We start from the raw sequence: 25,620 nt of genomic DNA, 5'->3' as shown, positions 1-25,620 counted from the left end.
TGATAGACACACAGCCAGGCTTATATTAACCCTGCTGTACCAAACCATAGCTCTGATAGACAGACTTCTTTCTTATAGCGCTGCAGTTTCCACTCGAGGCTGTCGACAAAATCCAACTCGAACGTTTACACCATTTCGGACAAAGAGGACAGAGATATGAGCGTCCAATCATTGCCAAATATGCTTTTTTTAAGGATAAAGTAATGGTTAAAAGCCTAGGTAAAAGACTTGCTGGCACGAAAATAGGCATGAATGATCAGTTCCCGAGGGAGATTGCAGAACGACGCAAAGTTCTGTACCCAATCTTCCAGGAAAATAGATTAAAAGGGAAGCGTGTTGCTCTTGTTGTCCATAAACGTTATATTGACAACCAAATGTTCCGCGACAAAAAGACTACTCCATGGCTATCCTGAAAGTTCTAATAGAGGAGTCGAATAATGGAACACCCAATACTATATGGAGGGATTGTAATAATAAAGAACATTTATAGTATGTATAGTATTTTATAAAGGGATAAGACGGTATTACAAGAAAAGAAAACAAGCAAAATAATACATCTTCAAATATAACTAAATTAGAACACAAGTACTCAATCAACATAGATAAGATAAAAACATAGCAAGCAGAAGACATAGAAGGCACAGTATGTGGGTCTGTGTGGATGAATCGTGATGGAAGGTGTGGTGTGCGTTTTTGTGTTTGAATAAGTGTGGCGTTAAGTGAGTGAAAAACGAAATGGTTGCATTTCCCAGAACCAACGTGTGTCTGTGAGCAGGGGTAGTGAGAGAGAGCTTTCAATGTTGTGTAGATGAGGGATATACATTTTAAAATATAGTATACATCTAATATATTTTTTTATTGTCCTATCATGATGGAACGATCCCCAACCCTATATCCTAGACACCCACCTGAGCGACCCATACACCAAAGAGAAGTCCCCATCTGTTTTATGGACCTGCTGTGTGTTGCCTATATGCAGCCAAAACAGAAAAATAAATGCGGTCAGAGACCTACTAGAGCAGCACCGCCCCCTCAAGATTCTGAGCCTGCCTGGCAGGGTTGGTCCTACAAAGCCAGAGCCCCCTGACGGGAGAGCATAATATACAAGGAAATTCTCAAAGCTGCTAATGGGAACCTTGACGACCTTGTACCTAGCCGGTGGGGATTCCGGTGGGGTACCCCCACCCAGGTAGTGGCAGTGCTGGCAACACTGGCTGCAGTAACCCATGGGGAGGGGGTCACACTCGGACAATCAGAGAGAGGGCATATTATTGTGGCCCTGGTGAGACAAAATAATCAAAGGTCTGTCTGCACGCCGATGCTTGGGAAAAATGGTTACAACGGGGGACCAGATTGTTTGTGTCTCAGGTGAAGAGGGTGGATCTGATCTCCATCACCGAGAACTTGACATAGATTAAATAGATTAATCAAATCTCACATTGTTGTAAATTTTTGCTCAATCTTGCATGCTTTCTCAAACAGCTGTAACTGTATATGCATTTGTGTATGCATTCGTAAATCAGGTCCTTTCCTGAGTTGTTTGCTAAAATAATAATTGCTTGTCAAAAATGTAATGTAATACAATGGCAATCCGGGTTATAGGTTAAAATCCTACGCATGAACTGCTGACATTATTACGCATATTAATTGATAATGATGGAATATAAGATATGGAAGATATTTCAATAGATGTATATATTTTTAAATAGCTATATATATATTGAGGTGAGAGCATTGGACATGCTTTTGGCGGTTGACCTGCTTCTGTTTTGTGGGTGGCACTGTGTGCTGTTTTCGATGGATGGGTCCTGGCCTCTCGGGGCCCTAGGGATCCGGAGGGACGGGGGTGGTCTGCCGATCACTGGAATGACGGCTCAACTTGGGATGGGGAGGGGCTTTAGCGGGGGAATTAGTGGAGAACAATTGGAGGGTTACTTCGTAGCAATGCAAATATCATGGTACAGCTATATGGACAGTCAATCACTGTGGTATTTTTTATTGGTACATTTGCAAACATATATAATGATAAATAGATTTGAAACTTGTATCTCATTATGGTATATGGTGAAATAAGTATAGCCAGTTATAATTGTAATGGCTTAGCTGATAATAACAAAAGAAGAACAATATTTACATGGCTCAAAGAGAAGGAATTTAATATCTATTGTTTACAGGAAACTCATTCAACAATTCTAGATGAAGTTGCGTGGAAAAAGGAATGGGGGGGGCGAAATATACTTCTCCCATGGGCAAAGAAACTCAAAAGCCCGGGCACTGGCCGACCGTCTCAGGTGAGTAGGCACCCGACTCACCCAGAGCCTCCTGTTGCTAATTGGTGTATAGATATTGTTTTCCTGGAAGTTTCCCTCCATTCCCAGCATAAGGCGCTAGTAGATTCAGGCGCGGCTGGGAATTTTATTGATCGCCAGTATGCTCGTAGTTTAGGGATTCCTACTATGTCTGTTGATAAATCCTTCCCTGTGCACGCTTTAGATAGTCGCCCGTTAGGGTCAGGCATAATCAGGGAGGTCACCGCCCCACTTCTGATGAGGACGCAGGGGGGTCATGAGGAGAGGATTAGCCTCTATCTGATTGATTCTCCTGGGTATCCTGTGGTGTTGGGACTTCCCTGGTTAACCATTCATGACCCCACGATTTCATGGCAACAGAGGGTTCTTAAGGGATGGTCCGGTCAGTGTTCAGGGAGGTGTGTAGGAGTTTCCTTGGGGGCAACTACGGTGGAGAGTCCAAACCAGGTTTCCACTATACACATTCCTGCCAAGTATGCCGATTTGGCTATCGCCTTCAGTAAAAAGAGGGCAACTAAATTACCACCCCATCGTCCGGGGGATTGCACGATAAATCTCCAGGTAGGAGCTGCACTTCCCCGGAGTCACATGTATCCTTTGTCTCAGGAGGAGAAGGCGGCTATGGAGACATATGTCACCGAGTCTCTGAGACAGGGATACATTCGGCCATCCACTTCACCTGTCTCCTCAAGTTTATTTTTTGTGAAGAAGAAGGCTGGTGGCTTACGCCCGTGCATTGATTACCGTGGCTTAAATCAGATTACCATCAAGTACAGCTATCCATTACCCCTGATAGCTAGTATGACGGAATCATTGCATGGGGAACGCTTCTTCACAAAACTGGATCTCAGGAGCGCGTACAACCTGGTGCGTATCCGGGAAGGAGATGAGTGGAAGACGCCATTTAGTACCACCTCTGGACATTATGAGTATCTGGTCATGCCATACGGGTTAATGAATGCTCCATCAGTCTTCCAATCATTTGTGGATGAGATTTTCAGGGACCTGCACAGACAAGGGGTAGTGGTGTATATTGATGACATACTTATATACTCCACTACCAGGGCCGAGCATGTGTCCCTGGTGCGTAAAGTGCTTGAATGACCGTTGGAGCATGACCTGTATGCCAAGGCAGAGAAATGCCTGTTCTTTCAGGACTCCATCTCCTTCCTAGGGTACCACATGTCTGCGTCTGGGGTGAAGATGGAGAGTGACCGCGTTTCGGCCGTGCGTAATTGGGCGACTCCAACAACGGTAAAGGAGGTGCAGCGTTTCTTGGGGTTTGCCAACTACTACCGGAGGATTATCCGGGGCTTTGGTCAGGTAGCGGCTCCCATTACCTTGTTGCTGAAGGGGGGACCGGTGCGTCTGCGGTGGTCAGCTGAGGCGGACAGGGCTTTTAGTCACCTGAAGGAGCTGTTTACCTCGGCTCCAGTGCTGGCTCATCTGGATCCTTCCTTGGCCTTCACGGTTGAGGTGGACGCGTCGGAGGCTGGAATAGGCCCTGTACTTTCTCAGCGCTCGGGCACGTCACCCAAGCTCCGCCCCTGTGCTTTCTTTTTGAAGAAGCTCAGCCCGGCGGAGCGCAACTATGATGTGGGGGACCGGGAGTTGTTGGCGGTGGTCAAAGCCCTGAAGGCATGGAGACATTGGCTTGAGGGGGCTAAACACCCTTTTCTCATTTTGACTGACCACTGCAATCTGGAGTACATCCGAGCGGCGAGGAGGTTAAACCCTCGCCAGGCAAGGTGGTCCATGTTTCTAACCCGTTTTGTTTTCACCCTTTCTTACAGGCCGGGATCCCAGAATGCTAAGGCAGATGCTCTGTCCCGGCTGTATGACACAGAGGAGAGTTCCGTGGAGCCCACTCCCATACTTCCGGCGTCGTGTCTAGTGGCACCGGTGGTGTGGGAGGATGACGCGGACATCGAGCGGGCGTTACGTAACAAACCCTCTCCTCCCTGGGGCCAGAGGGTCGTAAGTATGTACCGTTAGAGGTCCGCGATCGTTTGATCTATTGGGCTCACACGTCACCCTCCTCTGGTCATCCTGGCATCGGTCGGACAGTGACCTATCTTAGTGGGAAGTACTGGTGGCCCACCTTAGCCAAGGACGTGAGGGTTTATGTTTCCTCCTGCTCGGTGTGCGCCCAGTGTAGGGCTCCTAGACACCTGCCTAGAGGGAAATTACAACCCCTACCCATTCCACAGCGACCGTGGTCCCACCTATCGGTGGATTTTATGACTGATCTTCCTCCCTCAAGGGGGAACACAACCATCCTGGTCGTTGTGGATCGGTTCTCTAAGTCCTGTCACCTCCTTCCTCTGTCCAGACTCCCTACGGCCCTACAAATTGCTGAGGCCCTGTTTACACACGTCTTCCAGCACTACGGGGTGCCTGAGGATATAGTGACTGATCAGGGTCCCCAGTTCACCTCAAGGGTGTGGAGGGCGTTCATGGAACGGTTGGGGATCTCGGTTAGCCTTACCTCAGGTTTTCACCCCGAGAGTAACGGGCAGGTGGAGAGAATTAACCAGGAGGTGTGCCAGGACCGGCGAGGGGAGTGGTCGGTTTTCCTACCCTGGGCAGGGATGGCTATAAACTCCAACCGCCACTCCTCAACTGACCTCACTCCATTCCAGTGTGTGTTGGGTTTTCAGCCGGCCCTGGCACCATGGCATCAGAGCCAGATCAAGGTACCTGCGGTGGACGAGTGGGTTCCCTGCTCGCAGGAGACCTGTTACGCTGCCCATGAACGCCTACAGCGGGCCATCAGGCGTCAGAAGGCGAGCGCCGACTGCCACCGCAGTGAGGCCCCAGTGTATGCACCAGGGGACCGGGTCTGGCTCTCGACCCGAAACCTGCCCCTTCGCCTGCCCTGCCGGAAGTTGGGTAGGTGGTTTGTGGGTCCATTTAAAGTCCTGAGGAGATTGAACGAGGTATGTTATAGGTTACAACTTCCTGTTAATTATCGTATTAACCCCTCGTTCCATGTGTCTCTCCTCAGTAGTACTAGCTGCTGCCGCTCTATGTTAGATGTTTCTATGTTCACTTGATTGTTGTCTGTTGTTGTGCACCTGTTCCCCATTATGTTAGTTTGTCTGCCTATTTAACCTGTTCCCGTCCACTGTTTGGTGTGCGTATTTATTGGATGTACGAGTGTCATTAGTGTGAGTGGGTTTTGCTCCTCCTGTGTTGTTTGGAGGGTTTTCCTTGTATTTCTTTACTACTCAGTAAAGTGGTTCTTCATCTCATTCTGTGTCCTGCGCTTGACTCTGGCCTACTGCATTCCACCGACATTCTTGACATTAACAGTAATTTCGATCCGAATGTGCAAATTGTCCAAACAGATACGCAAGGTAGATGGATTATTTTAAATATGTTATTGGACCATAAGCAGGTATGGCTCATTAACCTTTACGGACCAAATAATGATGATCCACACTTCTTTGACAATATATATAATAAATTATCAACCCTGCAAGCAATTCAAGACTCTATTATTATGGTGGGAGATTATAATACCGTTTTAAATAGTCAATGTACCGTAAAGGAAATCACACTACAAACAATCACCCTCATGCTCTTAAGGAAATTGTGAATATCATGGATACATTAGAACTAGTAGATATATGGAGGCTTAAATATCCTGATCTATTGAGATATACATGGCGGAGACTCAATCAAGCTAGTCGTCTTGACTTCTTTCTTATGTCATTCTCGTTGGCACCAAAAGTTTAAAAAATTATGGTGGGGACAGAATGTGGTCGGACCATCATATAATTGGCATATACATTACTCTTACTGAATTTCCATGTAGGCGAGGATATTGGAAATGTAATCAAAGCTTATTGGATGATAACTTGTTTTTAACTAGGACAGAGCAATTTATAACTGATTTTTTCCGACATAACATAGGTATAGCAAATCCCCTTATTGTATGGGACACCTTTAAATGTGCCTTTAGAGGCCATGAAATTCAGTACTCATCTCGAAAACAAAAGCAATTTAGGTCAAAAGAGTCCACACTAACAAAGAAAATAGAAGGTCTAACAGAACAGATAGATAGCAATAAAAACTGTACATTAGGGACTCAGAATAAGTTAGAGGAAAATCAAAAAGGAATGGAGAAACTTATTCAAGAAAGATCAAGTGTAATATATTATAAAAATATAGCAAACTGGATGGAATATGGGGAAAAAATGCACCAAATTATTTTTTAATCTTTAACATAGGAATGCTACCAAAAATAATTTACTGAAACTGGTTACAAATGACGGAGTCACCCATGATTCACCAAATTATATTTTGAAGGAGGAAACAAAGTACTTTAAGCATATGTTTTCGTTTCAGTCGCCTCCATCTCCTCTAACTGAAGCTAATTGTAGAGATTTTCTTTCTACTGATAATGTAAAATTAACAGCCATACAGAAAGACTCATGTGAAGGTGAAATTACAGAGGAGGAACTTCTGGATGCAATTAAAGACTTTATGTCCGGGAAAACTCCAGGGTTGGATGGCATACCAGTTGAGGTATACCAAACCTTTTTTGATGTACTCAGAGGACCGTTATTAGCATGATTTAACCACTCCTATGTAAATGGTAGATTATCAGACAATCAAGAAGAAGGTCTGATTTCATTATTACTGAAACAGGAAACAAGTGGAGAATATACAAATTGGAAGCCCCTTACACTTCAGTGTTGTGATACAGAAATTCCAGCAAAATGTATAGCGCATAGAATTAAAAAGGTATTGTTCGTCATTATTCATTCTAATCAGACAGGTTTTTTACATGGAAGATATATTGGAGATAATATAAAGCAAGTACTGGAAACAATAGAACACTATGGAAAATCTGGGAAACCAGGCCTGCTATTCATAGCAGACTTCGAAAAGGCATTTGATAAAGTACGACTGGGGTTTATATATAAATGCCTGGAGCATTAACATTTTGGAGAATCTCTTATAAAATGGGTTAAAATTATGTATAGTAACCCTAGGTGTAAAATAGTAAATAATGGCTATTTCTCAGAAAGTTTTAAACTGTCAAGAGGAGTGAAACAAGGTTGTCCATTATCGGCATATCTATTTATTATGGCCATCGAGATGTTAGCTATTAAAATCAGATCCAACAATAATATCAAGGGATTAGAAATCCAGGGCTTAAAAACAAAGGTGTCATTGTACACTGATGATCCATGTTTTCTTTTAAATCCACAACTTGAATCCCTCCACAGCCTCATACAGGATCTAGATACATTTTCTAACCTCTCTGCATTACAACCAAATTATGATAAATGTACTATATTACATATTGGATCTCTAAAGAATAAACATTTTACATTACCATGTAGTTTACCATAAGATGGTGATGTGGATATACTTGGAATACATATCCCAAATGAAATAAATGATCTCACTCCAATATATTTTAATAGAAAGTTATCAAAATAGATAAGATCTTGCTGCCATGGAAAGGTAAATACCTGTCAATTTGTGGAAAAATCACCCTGATTAACTCTTTAGTATTATCCCAGTTTACCTATTTGCTTATGGTCTTGCCTACACCTAGCGAACAGTTTTTTAAATTATATGAGAAAAGAATATTCCATTTTATTTGGAACGGCAAGACAGACAAAATTAAGCGGCCTATTTATATAATGAATATGAATTCGGAGGACAGAAATTAAATATTAAAGCATTAGACCTATCACTAAAAGCTTCAGTCATACAAAAGTTATACTTAAATCCGAACTGGTTCTCTATCAAATTAGTAAGATTGTCTCACCCAATGTTCAAGAATGTATTTTTTCCCTTTATTCAGATTACAACCTCTCACTTTCAGTTATTTGAAAAGGAAATCATCTCCCAAATATCACTATTTCTAAAACAAGCCATAGTAAGTTGGTTGCAATTTCAATTTAATCCTCCATAAACGACAGAACAAATAATGTAACAAATATTGTGGTTAAACTCAAACATACTAATTGATAAAAAGCCTTTTTTATTTTGACAAAATGTTTAAAAAAGGTATAATCTTCGTAAATTATATCATCGGTAGGACTGGTGGAGTTATGTCGCACATGCAGCTAACAAAAACATATGGAAATGTCTGCTCTACCCAAAATTACAACCAAATAATTGCGGCATTACCGCTAAAATGGAAGAGGAAAGTGGAAGGGGGAAAAAGTAAGGAACTTGTCTGTCGGCCTTGCATTAAAAAACATAATTGGTTAAAGAAAACTGTGATAAATAAAAAAGTATACCAGTTTCATTTAAGACCAAAAGGATTGACAGCAGTCTCATATAGATTGCAAAATAGTTGGGAAGAGATTTTTGACGTACCGATCCCATGGCATAGTATTTATGAACTGATACAGAAAACAACGCCGGATTCAAAAATGAGAATTTTTCAATTTAAATTATTATATAAAATTCTTGCTACCAATAGAATGTTATTTATATGGGGGATACAATCTTCCCAGCTCTGCAGATTTTGCTGCGAAGAGACAGAATCATTAGATCATTTGTTTTGGTACTGTCCATTTGTAGCTTGTTTTTGGACACAGGTCCAGGAATGGCTAAAGGATTGCAATATTTACCTGGAGCTAACCCTGCAGATAGCACTACTGAAATGTCATAGTCAATCAATCAATAACATAATAATACTTTTAGCAAAAATGTTTATTTTCAATTTACAATCTGTAGAAACAATGAGAATAGAAAGGTTCAGAACGCCTAAGCATTGTTGTTCACTAGTTTACTCCAATTAGGGAAGGGGTGGTGGTGTTGGAAAGTAATAAAAGGAAATATATTTAAAAAAAGGATATGTATATGTATGTGTATGTATGTATCTATGTGTATGTATGTATCTATGTGTATGAATGTATGTATGTGTATATATATATATATATATATATATATATATATATATATATATATATATATATATATATATATATATATATGCATGTGTATATATATACAGTGAGGGAAAAAAGGATTTGATCCCCTGCTGATTTTGTACGTTTGCCCACTGACAAAGACATTTTTATGGTAGGTTTATTTGAACAGTGAGAGACAGAATAACAACAAAAACATCCAGAAAAACGCATGTCTAAAATGTTATAAATTGATTTGCATTTTAATGAGGGAAATAAGTATTTGACCCCCTCACAATCAGAAAGATTTCTGGCTCCCAGGTGTCTTTTATACAGGTAACGAGCTGAGATTAGGAACACACTCTTAAAGGGAGTGCTCCTAATCTCAGTTTGTTACCTGTATAAAAGACACCTGTCCACAGAAGCAATCAATCAATCAGATTCCAAACTCTCCACCATGGCCAAGACCAAAGAGCTCTCCAAGGAAGTCAGGGACAAGATTGTAGACCTACACAAGGCTGGAATGGGCAACAAGACCATCGCCAAGCAGCTTGGTGAGAAGGTGACAATAGTTGGTGCGATTATTCGCAAATGGAAGAAACACAAAACACTGTCAATCTCCCTCGGCCTGGGGCTCCATGCAAGATCTCACCTCGTGGAGTTGCAATGATCATGAGAACGGTGAGGAATCAGCCCAGAACTACACGGGAGGATCTTGTCAATGATCTCAAGGCAGCTGGGACCATAGTCACCTAGAAAACAATTGGTAACACACTACGCCGTGAAGGACTGAAATCCTGCAGCGCCCGTAAGGTCCCCCTGCTCAAGAAAGCACATATACAGGCCCTTCTGAAGTTTGCCAATGAACATCTGAATGATTCAGAGGAGAACTGGGTGAAAGTGTTGTGGTCAGATGAGACCAAAATCGAGCTCTTTGGCATCAACTCAACTCACCGTGTTTGGAGGAGGAGGAATGCTGCCTATGACCCCAAGGACACCATCCCCACTGTCAAACATGGAGGTGGAAACATTATGCTTTGGGGGTGTTTTTCTGCTAAGGGGACAGGACAACTTCACCGCATCAAAGGGACGATGGACGGGGCCATGTACCGTCAAATCTTGGGTGAGAACCTCCTTCCCTCAGCCAGGGCATTGAAAATGGGTCGTAGATGGGTATTCCAGCATGACAATGACCCAAAACACACGGCCAAGGCAACAAAGGAGTGGCTCAAGAAGAGCACATTAAGGTCCTGGAGTGACCTAGCCAGTCTCCAGACCTTAATCCCATAGAAAATCTGTGGAGGGAGCTGAAGGTTTGAGTTGCCAAACGTCAGGCTCGAAACCTTAATGACTAGGAGAAGATCTGCAAAGAGGAGTGGGACAAAATCCCTCCTGAGATGTGTGCAAACCTGGTGGCCAACTACAAGAAACGTCTGACCTCTGTGATTGCCAACAAGGGTTTTGCCACCAAGTACTAAGTCATGTTTTGCAGAGGGGTCAAATACTTATTTCCCTCATTAAAATGCAAATCAATTTAGAACTTTTTTGACATGCGTTTTTCTGGATTTCTTTGGTTGTTATTCTGTCTCTCACTGTTCAAATAAACCTACCATTAAAATTATAGACTGATCATGTCTTTGTCAGTGGGCAAACGTACAAAATCAGCAGGGGATCAAATACTTTTTTTCCTCACTGTATATACAGTGGGGAGAACAAGTATTTGATACACTGCTGATTTTGCAGGTTTTCCTACTTACAAAGCATGTAGAGGTCTGTAATTTTAATCTAAAACACAAATCCAGGAAATCACATTGTATGATTTTTAAGTAATTAATTTGCATTTTATTGCATGACATATGTATTTGATACATCAGAAAAGCAGAACTTAATATTTGGTACAGAAACCTTTGTTTGCAATTACAGAGATCATATGTTTCCTGTAGGTCTTGACCAGGTTTGCACACACTGCAGCAGGGATTTTGGCCCACTCCTCCATACCTTCTCCAGATCCTTCAGGTTTCGGGGCTGTCGCTGGGCAATACGGACTTTCAGCTCCCTCCAAATATTTTCTATTGGGTTCAGGTCTGGAGACTGGCTAGGCCACTCCAGGACCTTGAGATGCTTCTTACGGAGCCACTCCTTAGTTGCTCTGGCTGTGTGTTTCGGGTCGTTGTCATGCTGGAAGACCCAGCCACGACCCATCTTCAATGCTCTTACTGAGGGAAGGAGGTTGTTGGCCAAGATCTCGCGACACACCTTAGCAGAAGCAGAAATATTAACTAAATCTGAAAATACTCTGAATACTTTTTATTTTATTTTTATTTCACCTTTATTTAACCTGGTAAGCCAGTTGAGAACAGGTTCTCATTTACAACTGCGACCTGGCCAAGATAAAGCAAAGTAGTGCAATAAAAACAACACAGAGTTACATATGGGGTAAAGAAAAAAAACATAAAGTCAGAAAATACAACAGAAAATATATATACAGTGTGTGCAAATGTAGCAAGTTATGGAGGTAAGGCAATAAATGGGCTATAGTGCAGAATAATTACAATAGTATTAACACTGGAATGCTAGATGTGCAAGAGATTATGTGCAAATAGAGATACTGGGGTGCAAAAGAGCAAATTAAATAACAATATAGGGATGAGGTAGTTGGGTGGGCTAATTTCAGATGGGCTGTGTATAGGTGCAGTGATCGGTAAGGTGCTCTGACAACTGATGCTTAAAGTTATTGGGGGAGATAAGAGTCTCCAGCTTCAGAGATTTTTGCAATTCGTTCCAGTCATTGGCAGCAGAGAACTGGAAGGAATGGCGGCCAAAGGAGGTGTTGGCTTTGGGAATGACCAGTGAGATATACCTGCTGGAGCGCAGACTACGGGTGGGTGCTGCTATGGTGACCAATGAGCTAAGATAGGGCGGGGGATTTGCCTAGCAGTGATTTATAGATGGCCTGGAGCCAGTGGGTTTGACGACGAACATGTAGTGAGGACCAGCCAACAAGAGCGTACAGGTCACAGTGGTGGGTAGTGTATGGGGCTTTGGAGACAAAACGGATGGCACTGTGATAGACTACATCCAATTTGCTGAGTAGAGTGTTGGAGGCTATTTTGTAAATGACATCGCCGAAGTCAAGGATCGGTAGGATAGTCAGTTTTACGAGGGCATGTTTGGCAGCATGAGTGAAGGAGGCTTTGTTGCGAAATAGGAAGCCGATTCTAGATTTAACTTTGGATTGGAGATTCTTTATGTGAGTCTGGAAGTTGAGTTTACAGTCTAACCAGACACCTAGATATTTGTAGTTGTCCACATACTCTAGGTCAGACCCGTCGAGAGTGGTGATTCTAGTCGGGTGGGCGGGTGCTAGCAGCGTTCGATTGAAAAGCATGCATTTAGTTTTACTAGTGTTTAAGAGCAGTTGAAGGCTACTGAAGGATTGTTGTATGGCATTGAAGCTCGTTTGGAGGTTTGTTAACACAGTGTCCAATGAAGGGCCAGATGTATACAAAATGGTGTCGTCTGCGTAGAGGTGGATCTGAGAGTCACCAGCAGCAAGAGCGACATCATTGATATACACGGAGAAAAGTGTCGGCCCAAGAATTGAACCCTGTGGCACCCCCATAGAGACTGCCAAAGGTCCAGACAACAGGCCCTCCGATTTGACACACTGAACTCTATCTGAGAAGTAGTTGGTGAACCAGGCGAGGCAGTCATTTGAGAAACCAAGGCTATTTAGTCTGCCAATAAGAATGCGGTGGTTGACAGAGTCGAAAGCCTTGGCCAGGTCGATGAAGACGGCTGCACAGTACTGTTTATTATCAATCGCGGTTATAATATCGTTTAGGACCTTGAGCGTGGCTGAAGTGCACCCGTGACCAGCTCGGAAACCGGATTGCATAGCGGAGAAGGTACGGTGGTATTCGAAATGGTCGATGATCTGTTTGTTAACTTGGCTTTCGAATACTTTCGAAAGGCAGGGCAGGATGGATATAGGTCTGTAGCAGTTTGGATCTAGAGTGTCACCCCCTTTGAAGAGGGGGGATGACCGCGGCAGCTTTCCAATCTCTGGGGATCTCAGACGTTATGAAAGAGAGGTTGAACAGACTAGTAATAGGGGTTGCGACAATTTCGGCGGCTAGTTTTAGGAAGAAAGGGTCCAGATTGTCTAGCCCAGCTGATTTGTAGGGGTCCAGATTTTGCAGCGCTTTCAAAACATCAACTGTCTGAATTTGTGTGAAGGAGAAGCGGGGGGGCATGGGCAAGTTGCAGCAGAGGGTGCAGAGTTGGTGGCCGGGTTAGTGGTAGCCAGATGGAAAGCATGGCCAGCTGTAGCAAAATGCTTGTTGAAATTCTCGATTATTGTAGATTTATCGGTGGTGATAGTGTTTCCTAGCCTCAGTGCAGTGGGCAGCTGGGAGGAAGTGCTCTTATTCTCCATGGACTTTACAGTGTCCCAAAACTTTTTGGAGTTAGTGCTACAGGATGCAAATTTCTGTTTGAAAAAGTTAGCCTTTGCTTTCCTGACTGCTTGTGTATATTGGTTCCTAACTTCCCTGAAAAGTTGCATATCGCGGGGGCTATTTGATGCTAATGCTGTACGCCACAGGATGTTTTTGTGCTGGTCAAGGGCAGTCAAGTCTGAGGAGAACCAGGGGCTATATCGGTTCTTAGTTCTGTATTTTTTGAATGGGGCATGTTTATTTAAGATTGAGAGGAAATTACTTTTAAGGAACAACCAGGCATCCTCTACTGACGGAATGATATCTATATCCATCCAGGATACCTGGGCCAGGTCAATTAGGAAGGCCTCCTCGCTAAAGTGTTTTAGGGAGCGTTTGACAGTGATGAGGGGTGGTCGTTTGACCGCGGACCCGTTACGGACGCAGGCAATAAGGCAGTGATCGCTGAGATCCTGGTTGAAGACAGCTGAGGTGTATTTAGAGGGTATATTAGTCAGGATGATATCTATGAGGGTACCCATGTTTAAGGATTTAGGGTTGTACCTGGTAGGTTCGTTGATAATTTGCGTGAGGTTGAGGGCATCTAGCTTGGATTGTAGGATGGCTGGGGTATTAAGCATATCCCAATTTAGGTCACCAAGCAGTACAAACTCAGAGGATAAATGGGGGGCAATCAATTCACATATGGTGTCCAGGGCACAGCTGGGGGCTGAGGGGGTCTGTAGCAAGCGGCAACAGTGAGAGACTTATTTCTGGAAAGGTGGATTTTTAGAAGTAGAAGCTCAAACTGTTTGGGCACAGACCTGGATAGTATGATAGAGCTCTGCAGGCTATCTCTACAGTAGATTGCAACTCCACCCCCTTTGGCAGTTCTATCTAGACGGAAAATGTTATAGTTGGGGATGGAAATTTCAGAATTTTTGGTGGCCTTCCTGAGCCAGGATTCAGACACTGCTAGAACATCAGGGTTGGCAGAGTGTGCTAACGCAGTGAATAACTCAAACTTAGGAAGTAGACTTCTGATATTTATGTGCAAGAAACCAAGACTTTTGCGATTACAGAAGTCAACAAATGATAGCTCCTGGGGAGTAGGAGTGATACTGGGGGCTACAGGGCCTGGGTTAGCCTCTACATCACCAGAGGAACAGAGGAGGACTAGAATAAGGATACGGCTAAAGGCTTTAAGAACTGGTCTTCTAGTGCGTTGGGTACATAGAATAAAGGGGGCAGATTTCCGGGTGTTATAGAAAAGATTCAGGGCATTATGAACAGACAAGAATACAATCTGTAACGTGATAAAAATGGTGCAACATAATACAAAACAAGGGTTTGAATGAGAGGCCTAACTGGTGTCTCCAAGTGGCTGCACACCTCTACAAAGTGAGCCCAGTTCCTGTACTTTTATGACTCAAAGAAGATTCTTCAACATAAGGCTTTTTTTGAGCTCTCCTAGCTGTGCCGTTGAGGAACTAGAGCAAGAACACTGTTAGTTAGTTTGGAACACAACTCTGCATCCCAGCCATCCCAGCCATCCCAGCCAGCCATCCCAGCCATCCCAGCCATCCCAGCCAACCCAGCCATCCCAGCCGACCCAGCCATCCCAGCCATCCCAGCCATCCCAGCCATCCCAGCCATCCCAGCCATCCCAGCCATCCCAGCCAACCCAGCCATCCCAGCCATCACACAGTTACTGTTGTTGTCCATTATAATTCACATCTGGGTCAGGTGGGCATCATTTGAAAGCTTGTTCTATTGCCATCAGGACTAACAAAGTTATAAAATATGATATTAGTGTCAGGCTTTTACAAGGCAATTCAGGGAAACTGATCATAATTTTGGTGCGCATAGAAAGGAGTCCTGAGCTCATTCAGTTGTGTGACACTGTGAATTTTCTTCACAATAGACGAACATAGGCTCATTCTGTTCAGTATAACCCAGGATATGGCGCCATGTCATCATGTAACTACATCAAACAAAGTGATCATGAATGTTGACACTGTGTATAACATGAGTTTTATGATATGGAAATGTGCACATTTGGACTCACTGGTGTTTTGCTTACTTGTATGACATCAAAGTGGAATTTATTATAATCGTCAACGTCTTATCTTTCAAAATACATAGTCCTCTTAAATTTACAGTATTTCCCTCACTCAGACAACAGAACGCTCTCAAAAGTTGCCGGGTACGAGTGTAAAGGGCTACATAACCAAATCCTGTATTTTATTGCAGCAATACCTTCAGGAACGTCTGGGATCTGAGTGAATAGACCGTTGTGTACCCATCACAATGGCACCAGGCTCAGATGGATTCTGACAACTGTAGTCTTTGTCTGCTCCAGAGGTCGTCACTGTCACGTCTCCTCCCGTTGCTCCCTTCCAGCGCTCTGATTCGCCGGTCTACTGAGCCACCGGTCTGAGCGCACCACCTCGGCAACACCGGAATGGAAACCCAACGCACCCTAATCACCTCCAGCGCACCCGCACCTCATCATCTCATCACCACCCCTATTTAGCCCTGGACTGTTCTGTGTTGTGTTGTGTGTGATTGTTAGTGTCATGTCGTGTTCTCGCTCTTTGTTGTTCTCTTACTCAGTGTTAAGTAAACCTTTACATTGTTGATTCCTGCGTCTGCGTCCTGCCTCTTCGTATCCTCAGTACTCGTCACAGTCGCCTTATTTAAATACGCAACCTGTGCGTTCCAAGTTCACGGTCTTGTGGTGGAGACATAGGAACTCGATGAGTCAGCATTGTGGCATCTTCGTCGATACCATGTGGCGTCTCTGGCAGAGTTTGTGGTGATGAAGTTGACAGGTATGTAATTGGAGTCCACCTCATAGTTGATACATCATTTTGCAATTGGAATACAACGTTTGATTAATAAAGAATGAACTTTATTACTTGGTATATTCCAGAACACTCTGGAACCTCCACCTCTGCGTTGATGCCCTCACTGATTAAGACATTGAGGTCATTTTCTTGTCTGAAGGAATTCAGATTTTCTTGATGAGTCTCAACTACAGCTTGCTTACAATTCACATGACTACCAGTACCCTTCCACTTAACTATTAAATTGCATACTGAGAGCTTTCCGACAGCACAGTCACAAACGACCAAATGAGCAAGTGGCTGGATCCTTCAGGATCGTCCAGGGTGAGACAAGAAGGCTCCAGTTTGCTCATCCTGCAGTCTCCAAGTGCCAAGAGGCCCTCATAAGTATGATATTCAGGGTCATCACACGACTGGACAAGGACTTTGACGCAGACACCCACTTCTACTTTATCGCAGAAGTTATGTTCTGTGAGGTAATGAAATGTGCTATTGGATGTTTTTGTGTGTTATACAGAAAGTGTACATTTAGCAGTCAATGCACAATCTGTGTGCATTCTTCTCTTCGGGGATCACAATGTAGATACTGCAGAAGCATGAGGGGTTCAAATGGGTTATTCTCACACATTGCCTCCCCATAACCTTCTTTATTTGATTTCACTATAAAATTGCATCAGCATGTTCCTTTGAGAGGCAGAGTCTAAGGGGTTAAGCAGGCCATGTAGGACCTAGACAACGTTCTCTGCCTCATCAGATGTACAGCACATTGTGTTCAACTGTAATCATCCTCAGTGTGGTTAGGTAGGTTCAACCTAAAACGTATTGTTCCTGTATCATCTCGAAGCCCATGTATTCGATATATATATATATATATATATATATATAACTGTAACTCAGTTGGTAGAGCATGGCGCTTGCAATGCCAGGGTTGTGGGTTCGTTTCCCACGGGGGGCCAGTATGAAAATGTATGCACTCACTAACTGTAAGTCGCTCTGGATAAGAGCGTCTGCTAAATGACTAAAATGTAACTGAACTGTCTTGAAAGGGTTAGGGTTAGGGTTAGGGTTAGTGTTAGGGTTAGGGTTAGGGTTAGGGGTTAAGGGTTAGGGTTAGGGTTAGGGTTAGGGTTAGGGTTAGGGTTAGGGTTAGGTGCACATCCCTATTAACACGTATGCAATGCCACCACCATATCGTAACACCAGCACACCGTTCTAACAGTCTGTTTCGCTCATCATGGCAAGGAAATATTGTTGCACATTAGATTTCATAACTGTTTTGTTTTCTTAAAGAGCCTATTTCTTATTGTCATGTTACTGTTTAGGGGTCTGCTTCTTGTTACTTTGTTAGCGCTTCCTCTTAGCTCATTACTGTTTAGGGGTGTGAGTGGTTCACTAACTCTTCTGATAGAGGTGGAGGAGCAGGGTGTGAGTGGTTCACTAACTCTTCTGATAGAGGTGGAGGAGCAGGGTGTGAGTGGTTCACTAACTCTTCTGATAGAGGTGGAGGAGCAGGGTGTGAGTGGTTCACTAACTCTTCTGATAGAGGTGGAGGAGCAGGGTGTGTGTGGTTCACTAACTCTTCTGATAGAGGTGGAGGAGCAGGGTGTGAGTGGTTCACTAACTCTTCTGATAGAGGTGGAGGAGCAGGGTGTGAGTGGTTCACTAATTCTTCTGATTTTAAGTTTCTACTTTTAATGTCACGTGACCAAGTACAGTGAAATGACTTTCTTACCAACAACATGCAGTAATAAATAAAAATATAATACTAAACATTAAATGAGGTAGAACAAAAACACAGCAGAAATACAAATTATAAATGACATGTACACAAGAAAGTAAGAAGCATAATATATACAGAGATGTGTATAGGGACTAGTATAGCATACTATATACAGAGATATGTATAGGGACTAGTATAGCATAATATATACAGAGATATGTATAGGGACTAGTATAGCATACTATATACAGAGATATGTATAGGGACTAGTATAGCATACTATATACAGAGATATGTATAGGGACTAGTATAGCATACTATATACAGAGATATGTATAGGGACTAGTATAGCATACTATATACAGAGATATGTATAGGGACTAGTATAGCATACTATATACAGAGGTATGTATAGGGACTAGTATAGCATACTATATACAGAGATATGTATTGGGACTAGTATAGCATACTATATACAGAGATATGTATAGGGACTAGTATAGCATACTATATACAGAGATATGTATAGGGACTAGTATAGCATACTATATACAGAGATATGTATTGGGACTAGTATAGCATACTATATACAGAGATATGTATAGGGACTAGTATAGCATACTATATACAGAGATATGTATAGGGACTAGTGTAGCATACTATATATAGATATATGTATAGGGACTAGTATAGCATACTATATACAGAGATATGTATAGGGACTAGTATAGCATACTATATACAGAGATATGTATTGGGACTAGTATAGCATAATATATACAGAGATATGTATAGGGACTAGTATAGCATACTATGTACAGAGATATGTATAGGGACTAGTATAGCATACTATATACAGAGATATGTATAGGGACTAGTATAGCATACTATATACAGATATATGTACAGGGACTATAAATTGTTCAGCAGTCTTATGGCTTGGGGGTAGAAGCTGTTGAGAAGTCTTTTGGACCTAGACTTGGCGCTCCGGTACCGCTTGCCGTGCGGTAGCAGAGAGAACAGTCTATGACTAGGGTGGCTGGATTCTTTGACAATTTTTAGGGCCTTCCTCTGACACTACCTGGTATAGAGGTCCTGGACGGCAGGAAGCTTGGCCCCAGTGATGTACTAGGCCGTACGCAATACCCTCTGTTGAGCCTTACGGTCGGATGCCGAGCAGTTGCCATACCAGGCGGTGATGCAATCAGTCAGGATGCTCTCGATGGTGCAGCTGTAGAACTTTTTGAGGATTTGAGGACCCATGCTAAATCCAGTTGAGGTTTTAGAGAATGCTTTGAACCGAATACAATGCTTTTGGTTTTAGATGTATTTAAGGTCAGTTTAGTGTTAATTACCCATTCTGACACTGACTGTAATTAAGAGTGTCAGTGAGCTCACTGGCTGTAGGTGCTGATGTGTAGAGTGTGCAATCATCAGCATACATAGTAATTTTAGTTTATTGTAAGACAAGTGGCAAATCATTTGTAAAAATAGAGAAGAGTAATGGCCCAAGGAAACTGCCCTGAGGGATACCGCACTGTACATATCTGATGTTAGAGAAGCTTCCATTAAATAATACGTTCTGAGCTCTATTGGATAAATAACTCTCCAACCATGTGATGGCAGGTGATGTAAAGCCATAACAATTGAGTTTTTTCAATAACAAATTATGATCAATAACATCAAACCTGCGGTTGTGGACGGTGCAGTTGCCATGCCAGGTGGTGATACAGGATGACAGGATGCTCTCAATGGTGCATCTGTAGAAATGTGTATAGTGTGGTCAGTATCACATAGAGACTTCGCCAAATGACACAAAGCAGCATTATATTTATTTTCAGATTTCGCCGCACCCCCCTCAGCGCAAGAAGCCCAGACCTGCTTTCCTCATGGGCAATTATGTGTGAAACACATCTCACTGACGTAGAAATGCCTCAGACGTGATGAAAACAAGCCCAGATTCTCCCAGGGTGAAGTTTAAGGTGCTCCAATGTCTTCTCCCATAGTTTTTTATGTAATTTATCTTGTTTTGGATATAATAAATTCTTCTTTTTGTTAACTTTAGTCACAAAATGTCTCAATTGGCAGTATGTCAACCAATCAGCTGAGCAGCCTGACTTGTTGACCACCTCTTTTGCATCATGTCTTTGAACCATTGTTCAGTTCATCATCAATACAGGGGCTTTCTCAGTTACTCCGAGTGCTGCATCTGGATTCTCCTCCTTATACACATCAGACCAACATACATGTTTTACATCTTCAATAAAAGAGTCCTGAGAAAACATTTAGTATGATCTCTTATAAATAACTTTAGGCCCTGCTTTGGTTCTTTGACTTTCCTTGTTATTGCCACAATGTTAAGGTCACTACAGCCAATGGGAACTGGTATTGCTTTGGAGCAAAGCTCTGCAGCATTAGTGAAGATATGATCAATACAAGTGGATGTCACAGATCCACACTATTGGTATACACTCTAGTTGGTTGAGTGATAACCTGGGTCATATTACAGCCATCATTCAGTGCAGCTTCAGGTGCTACCTTGGATACTCCATCTGATATGTATTCCTGTAGCAATGGCATTGGAATAATTCATTTGAACGCTAGAAGCCTGATCCAAAAATTGGACTTTTTTGAAATGTTGGTCTCACAATCAAATATTGACGTACTGATTGTATCTGAATCTTGGTTGTGTGATTCTGTGCCTGATTCAGATGTTCAGTTGATTGGGTACAATATTTATAGAGCTGATAGAGTTGGTAGAGGTGGTGGTATCGCGATTTATGTAAAATGCTGCTTAAATGTTTCTGTGTCCATATCAACCTCTGTCCCAAAGCAATATGAATGTCTAGTTTTAAATGTGGTACTTGGTAATAATGCTCATTTAACTCTAGCTCTAAGTGTATGTAAACTTCCGACATGGTTTTCCTACTTACAAACCATGTAGAGGTCTGTAATTGTTATCATAGGTACACTTCAACTGTGAGAGACGGAATCTAAAACAAAAAAATCAGAAAATCACATTGTATGATTTTTAAGTAATTAATTTGCATTTTATTGCATGACATAAGTATTTGATACATCAGAAAAGCAGAACTTAATATTTGGTACAGAAACCTTTGTTTGCAATTACAGAGATCATACGTTTCCTGTAGGTCTTGACCAGGTTTGCACACACTGCAGCAGGGATTTTGGCCCACTCCTCCATACAGACCTTCTCCAGATCCTTCAGGTTTCGGGGCTGTTGCTGGGCAATACGCTGGGCAATACTTTCAGCTCCCTCCAAATATTTTCTATTGGTTTCAGGTCTGGAGACTGGCTAGGCCACTCCAGGACCTTGAGATGCTTCTTACGGAGCCACTCCTTAGTTGCTCTGGCTGTGTGTTTCGGGTCATTGTCATGCTGGAAGACCCAGCCACGACCCATCTTCAATGCTCTTACTGAGGGAAGGAGGTTGTTGGCCAAGATCTCGCGATACATGGCCACATCCATCCTCCCCTCAATACGGTGCAGTCGTCCTGTCCCCTTTGCAGAAAAGCATCCCCAAAGAATGATGTTTCCACCTCCATGCTTCACGGTTGGGATGGTGTTCTTGGGGTTGTACTCATCCTTCGTCTTCCTCCAAACACGGCGAGTGGAGTATAGACCAAAAAGCTCTATTTTTGTCTCATCAGACCACATGACCTTCTCCCATTCCTCCTCTGGATCATCCAGATGGTCATTGGCAAACTTCAGACGGGGCTGGACATGCGCTGGCTTGAGCAGGGGGACCTTGCGTGATCTGCAGGATTTTAATCCATGACGGCGTAGTGTGTTACTAATGGTTTTCTTTGAGACTGTGGTCCCAGCTCTCTGCAGGTCAATGACCAGGTCCTGCCGTGTAGTTCTGGGCTGATCCCTCACCTTCCTCATGATCATTGATGCCCCATGAGGTGAGATCTTGCATGGAGCCCCAGACCAAGGGTGATTGACCGTCATCTTGAACTTCTTCCATTTTCTAATAATTGTGCCAACAGTTGTTGCCTTCTCACCAAGCTGCTTGCCTATTGTCCTGTAGCCCATCCCAGCCTTGTGCAGGTCTACAATTTTATCCCTGATGTCCTTACACAGCTCTCTGGTCTTGGCCATTGTAGAGAGGTTGGAGTCTGTTTGATTGAGTGTGTGGACAGATGTCTTTTATACTGGTAACGAGTTCAAACAGGTGCAGTTAATACAGGTAATGAGTGGAGAACAGGAGGGCTTCTTAAAGAAAAATGAACAGGTCTGTGAGAGCCGGAATTCTTACTGGTTGGTAGGTGATCAAATACTTATGTCATGCAAATTAATTACTTAAAAATCATAAAATGTGATTTTCTGGATTTTTGTTTTAGATTCCGTCTCTCACAGTTGAAGTGTACCTATGATAAAAATTACAGACCTCTACATGCTTTGTAAGTAGGAAAACCTGCAAAATCGGCAGTGTATCAAATACTTGTTCTCCCCACTGTATTATTGAGTTTAATTCAGGAGATGGTAACTCGTTAAACAACTTCTCCCATGGTACCCCAATTTCCTAATGAGTTAATTGTTACATGATTCATTTAATCTAGTAACAATTAAACATAGTAGGTAATAATTCGATAAATAACTGTCATCACATTAATGAAAGTCACGACAATTCTCACATAGGTATTCCTCTTATCTAGGTGGGTGAGGGCAGTGTGGAGTGCAATTGAGATTGCGTCATCTCGTCTATGGATCTGTTGGGGGCGGTATGCAAATTGGAGTGGGTCTAGGGTGTCTGGGATGATGGAGTTGATGTGTACCCTAACCAGCCTCTGAAAGCACTTCCTGATTACAGATGTGAGTGCTACAGGGCGTGAAGCCCTAGAGTTCTTGGGAACAGGAATGATGGTGGCCATCTTATAACGTGGGGATTACAGACTGGGACAAGGAGAAGTTGGAAATGACCCGCCGCCTTGTGGGTGTTGACCTGATTAAAGACCTTACTCAGCGAGCTCACCCAGTCCTCTGAGTCAGTGACGGCCCTCACACCCGGGATAATGTTGTTATTGTCGAAGCGTGCGTAAAATGCATTGAATTTTCCTGGTGGAGAGGCATCGTTGGGCAGATCACGGCTGGATTTTCCTTGGTAATCCGTAATGGACTATAGCCCCTGCCACATGCAGTGGGCGTCGGAGCCTGTGTAATATGATTCTACCTTATTCCTAGATTGTCCATTTGCTCATTAGATGCCTCTGTGGAGGTCATAGCGAGACTTCTTGTACTTGTTCCTGTTCTCAGCTTTAGCCTCAGGGTTGTCTGAGATAATCCTGTGTGCGGTAGCCCTGTCCTTTAGTTTGGAGCCAACTTCAGTGTTAATCCAGTGCTTTTGATTGGGGAAGCAGCAAAACTTCACTGTGGGGACAACGTTGTTGATGCATTTCCTAATGAAGCCGGAGGCGTGTTATCGGTGGAGTCTCTGAACATATTCCAATCAGCACTAGCAAAGCAGTCCTGTAGCATAATCTCTGATTCTGGTGACTATTTCTCAACGGAGCGAGTCACGGATACTTCCTGTTTGAGCTGCTGCTTGTAAACATAAAGCAGGAGTACAGAGTCATGATCTGAGTTGCCGAATGGCGGACTTGAAAATAAAGTAAAAATAAACGACAAAAGAATCACAAAAGAGCAAAGTTGGGTTGGCGCTTGCAAAACAGCAGCCATCCAGTACAGCGCCATCTTTGTGGAGGAGGGTTTGAGTTGTTCTGTGAACCCTTGTTTCCAATGGCACTTCAATTCAAGCCAGGTCGAGCTGCTCTTGTAGAAATGGAATTAGAGGAATTGTTATGATCTTCCCTATGCTAAGTAGACTAAAGTTGTAGTTTAACTAGCTAGTTCATGTGTCAGGTTGGAGGAGTGGGTTAGCTAGCTAGTTCATGTGTCACGTTGGAGGATTGGGTTAACTAGCTAGTTCAGGTTAGGGTTAGGGTCAGAAGGAGTGGGTTAACTAACTAGTTAATGTGTTAGGTTAGGGTTAGAAGGAGCGGATTAGCTAGCTGGTTCATGTGTCAGGAGTGGGTTAGCTAGTTCATTCAGGTTTGGATCTGGCTTACCAGGTTAGTGGAGCCCAGCCTCTCTCTCTCTCTCTCTCTCTCGCTTTCTCTCTCTCCTCCCCCCCAGGTTTCCCCTGGAGCACTTTAGGAAGAAACTCGACGTCAGGAAAACCAATGCTCCCGGGAGAGATGGTGACATTTACGGCCTGAATAAGTGTGGGTGTAAGTGTGGCTAGCCCTAAACCGTTAGCCTAGTGTGATTGCCACAGGACTCAACCACCACTACCACAGGCAAAGTGTGTGTGTGTGAATATTGTCTGATATTGTATTGCAGTGAATTCAAAGGGCCTGAACCCAGTCTGCCAGTCCAATACCTTTAGCCATTCCGCCAAGAGGTATGAACTGTATAACAAGTTTGCTGGTGTTGTACTAAGTAAAGTGTGTGTGTGTGTGTGTGTGTGTGTGTGTGTGTGTTTTAGAAGGCTAATACATTACAATCTAACAGGCAGGTATGGGGCAGGTATGATATTACAACACAATTTCACACTCAATTTGTGCAAATATGTACAAAAAGTATTTCAGCAGATTTTGTGCGTTTTTGTGTGACTTAATTCGTAAGAAAATACATCTTGGTGCGACTTAATTCCTAGGAAAATACATTTATTGGAGGCAAACTTCGGAACAACCTTTTGAAAGTTATTAGAGCAATGCATGATGAGAAATGGTGTTCTACACCGCCTTTGTGTCCACATTTATTTATATAAAAAACTAACGTGTTAACAACCCAATATTGTTAATCAACCAGGTTGTCACCAAAATAATAATAATATATTAGTAGTTTTATTTATTAATGACAATACTGTTTTCTATGCTTGTTTCCACTAGGATACTGGTGCTCTTGTAGTCAAACAGTCTACATGATTTTCTGCATAATGCATTTCATATTGGTCCTCTGTAGCTCAGCTGGTAGAGCACGGCGCTTGTAACGCCAAGGTAGTGGGTTCGATCCCCGGGACCACCCATACACAAAAAAAAAAAAAAAATGTATGCTTTGGATAAAAGCGTCTGCTAAATGGCATATTATTATTATTATTTTATTTTTATTTTTTTGTGGAGCCTACAGAAATGCTCAGTCTGAAGCCATTCGGCTGTGGGTTTCACAGCCCTATAATAATGATACAAGTTATATCCCCTTAAAAAGGGTTTATTTACAACGTCTGGGGTATAACATGTTGGGCAAAGTGGTACAGGAGAGTCTGACGTATAACCCCTAACTTCAGTTCAGTCTTCACCAATGAGAACCAAGAGGGGCCTAGTTTCATCCTTCATGACAGGGAAAGGCCTCGATTCGAGGCCGTAGAAAATCCTACATCCCATCTCATTAGAT

Source organism: Coregonus clupeaformis, chromosome 36 (genome assembly GCF_020615455.1).
Source record: "Coregonus clupeaformis isolate EN_2021a chromosome 36, ASM2061545v1, whole genome shotgun sequence".
In the NCBI taxonomy this organism is placed as follows: domain Eukaryota; kingdom Metazoa; phylum Chordata; class Actinopteri; order Salmoniformes; family Salmonidae; genus Coregonus; species Coregonus clupeaformis.
Note: the sequence above shows the minus strand (reverse complement) of the source record.